Raw genomic sequence first — 3,920 nt, forward strand, 5'->3', positions numbered from 1 at the left:
GTTCTTGGTGCTAGAGTAAATGGAATCAATTGTCTACTTTCCCTTTCTGTATTTTCATTGTTAGTGTATAAGAAAGCCACTGATTTCTGCACATTGACTTTGTATCCTGCCACGTTGCTGAATTGTTGTATGAGTTCTAGTAGTTTGGGGGTGGAGTCTTTTGGGTTTTCCATATAAAGAATCATGTCATCTGCGAATAGAGAGAGTTTTACTTCTTCATTGCCAATTTGGATACCTTTAATTTCTCTTTGTTTTCTTATTGTTGTTGCTAGGACTTCTAATACTATGTTGAACAACAGTGGTGAAAGTGGGCATCCTTGTCTTGTTCCTGATCTCAACTGCTTCTCGGCCTTTTGGCTAAGAGCGAGTGTAGTATCTGTTCCTATCAACTCCTTTTTAAGAATATTTAAAATTTTTTTAATCTTTACAGCCATATTTCATTCCTTCATCATGTTTACCCTTATTTTAGTGTGTGTGTATATAAATTATATATTATATAACATATAATTATATAAATATATATTATATATTGCATATATTTATATTTATACATTTATGTTTGTGTATTATATATAAATATATTTTTATATAATATATATTTTATATAATTTATATATTATATACAAATATATAGATATTTATATATGTGTATAAATATATGTATATGAACTATATAAATATATATTATATAAAAATATATTTATATATAATACACAAACATAAATGTATATAAATGTATATAAATATATATACACAAATATAAATTTCTATATAGTATATATATATTTTTATATATAATATATATAGTATATAAGTGTAAATATACATTCATATTTATATACATAGACATACATATATTTATACATATATATGTATATATTATATATTCATATATACATATGTATATATGTATGTACATATAGATGTATTATATACACACACACACACACTATATATATATAGTATATATACACACAAAAAATAAGGGTATATATAATATAATATATATTTAATACATGTTATATGTATGCACAAAATAGGGATACATATATATATAAATATTTATATATATTATAATATACACAAAAATAAGTGTAAACATGATGAAGCAATGGAATATAATATATATGTAAATTTAATATAATATATTAAATATGTATATATTACATATACATGCATATATGTACATACATATATATAAATTTAATATATATGTATACATAAAAGTTTTTCTTTCTTTACAATTTTGAGAGGTAATTTCTTCTAAGAGACCAAAGTACTCCCAAAATTAAGTGGGTGGCTCTGCTCTATTCACTGGTCTAATACCTATATTTTCTTTTTCTCTTCTTTTCTTTTTTTTTTTTTTTTGAAATTCTTTACCCTCTTTTTTCCAACATGACTTTGGGTCTTTTCTCATTTGGTTAACACAAATTTTCTGGGGTCTTTGCCAACATTTTAGTATTTTATTATCTCCTTCCTATATTCTTATCTGGATAAAATGACAAGATGGAAAAACTCACCACAAAAAAAATGAACAAGATGCAGTACTGAAGGCTAGGGACCTAATCAATATGGACATTGGTAATATGTCAGATCTAGAGTTCAGAATGACAATTCTCAAGACACTAGCTGGGTTCAAAAAAGGTGTGGAAGGTATTAGAGAAACCTTTTCTGGAGAAATAAAAGCCCTTTCTGGAGAAATAAAAGGACTAAAATCTAAACAAGCTGAAATTAAAAAAAAATAACTATTAATGAGGTGCAATAAAAAATGGAGGCTCTGGGCGCCTGGGTGGCTCAGTGGGTTGGGCCTCTGCCTTTGGCTCACGTCTTGATCTCAGGGTTCTGGGATTGAGTCCTGCATTGAGCTCTCTGTTCAGCGGGGAGCCTGCTTCCTCCTCTCTCTCTCTCTGCCTGCTTCTCTGCCTACTTGTGATCTCTCTCTGTCAAATAAATAAATAAAATATTTTACAAAATGGAGGCTCTTATTGCTAGGATTAATGAGGCAGAAGAGAGAGTTAGTGATAATGAAGACCAAGTGACAGAGAAAAAAGAAGCTGAGCAAAAGAGAGAGAAACAACTGAACCACGAGGGGAGAATTCAAGAGATAAGCAATATCATAAGACGAAACAACATTAGAATAATTGGGATTCCAGAAAAAGAAGAAAGAGAGAAGAGAGCAGAAGAAATATTGGAGTGAATTATTGTAGAGAATTTCAATAATATGGCAAAGGTAACAGGCATTAACATTAAACAGGCATTAAAATCCAGGAGGCTCAGAGAACACCCCTCAAAATCAATAAGAATAGGTCCACACCCTGTCATCTAATAGTAAAACTTACAGGTCTTTGTGACAAAGAGAAAATCCTGAAAGCAGCCCAGGACAAGAAGTCTGTAACATACAATGGTAAAAATACTAGATTGTCAGCAGACTTATCCACAGAGACCTGGCAGGCCAGAAATAACTGGCATGATATATTCAGAGTACTGAATGAGAAAAACATTCAGCCAAGAATACTATATCTAGCTATGCTATCATTGAAAATAGGAAAGATAAAAAGCTTTCAGGACAAGGGCACCTGGGTGGCTCAGTAGGTTAAGCCTCTGTCTTCAGCTCAGGTCATGAACCCAGAGTCCTGGGATTGAGTCCCTCATTTGGCTCTCTGTTCAGCAGGGAGCCTGCTTCCTCCTCTCTCTGCCTGCTTCTCTGCCTACTTGTGATCTCTGTCTGTCAAATAAATAAAATCTTAAAAAAAAAAAACCACCTTCCAGAACAAACAAAACCTAAAAGAATTTGTAAACACCAAACCAGCTCTACAGGAAATATTGAAAGGGGTCTTCTAAACTAAGAGAGATCCTAAAAGTAGTAGACCAGAAAGGAACAGAGACAATATACAGTAACAGTCACCTTACAGGCAATACAATGACACTAAATTCATATCTCTCAATGTAAATAGGCTAAATGCACCAATCAAAAGACACAGGGTATCAGAATGGATTAAAAAAAATCAATATGCTGTCTACAAGAAACTCATTTTAGACCAAAGGCACCTCCAGATTTAAAGTGACAGGGTGGAAAAAATTTACCATGCTAATGGACATCAAAAGAAATCTCGGTGGCAATCCTTATATCAGATAAATTAGATTTTAAGCCCTACACCTAACGGGCTTGAGAAAGAACAGCAAAGAAAGCCTAAACCCAGCAGAAGAAGAGAAATCATAAAGATCAGAGCTTAAACCAAGGAGTAGAAACAAACAAAAAAAGTAGAACAAATCAACAAAACTAGGAGCTGGCTCTTTGAAAGAATTGATAAGATTTATAAACCCCTGGCCAGACTTATCAAAAAGAAAAGAGAAATGACCCAAATAAATAAAATCACGAATGAAAGAGAAGAGATTGCAACCAACACCAAAGAAATAAAACAATTATAAGAACATATTATGAGCTACTATATGCCAGCAAATTTGACAATCTGGAAGAAATGGATGCATTCCTAGGGATGTATAACCTACCAAAACTGAACCAGGAAGAAATAGAAAACCTGAACAGACACATAACCAGTAAGGAGATTGAAGCAGTCATCAAAAATCTCTCAACAAACAAGAACCCAGGGTCAGGAGGCTTCCTAAGGGAATTCTACCAAGGATTTAAAGAAGAATTAATACCTATTCTCCTGAAACTGTTCCAAAAAATAGAAATGGAAGGATAACATCCAAACTCATTTATAAGGTCAGTATTACCTTGATCCCAAAACCAGACAAAGATCACATCAAAAAAAAAGAATTACAGGGCCACCTGGGTGGCTCAGTGGGTTAAAGCCTCTGCCATCGGCTCAGCTCATGATCCCAGGGTCCTGGGATGGAGCCACGTGTTGGGCTCTCTGCTCAGCAGGGAGCATGCTTCCTCCATCTCTCTCTGCCTA

At 33.0% G+C, this 3,920-nt stretch overlaps 1 pseudogene; it reads left to right on the top strand.

Moving 5' to 3' along the window:
* The first annotated feature begins 337 nt into the window (after positions 1–337).
* On the top strand, positions 338–446 carry LOC116583857 (annotated as a pseudogene).
* The last annotated feature ends 3,474 nt before the right edge of the window (positions 447–3,920 follow it).

This window comes from Mustela erminea, chromosome X, assembly GCF_009829155.1.
Source record: "Mustela erminea isolate mMusErm1 chromosome X, mMusErm1.Pri, whole genome shotgun sequence".
NCBI classification, from domain to species: Eukaryota; Metazoa; Chordata; class Mammalia; order Carnivora; family Mustelidae; genus Mustela; species Mustela erminea.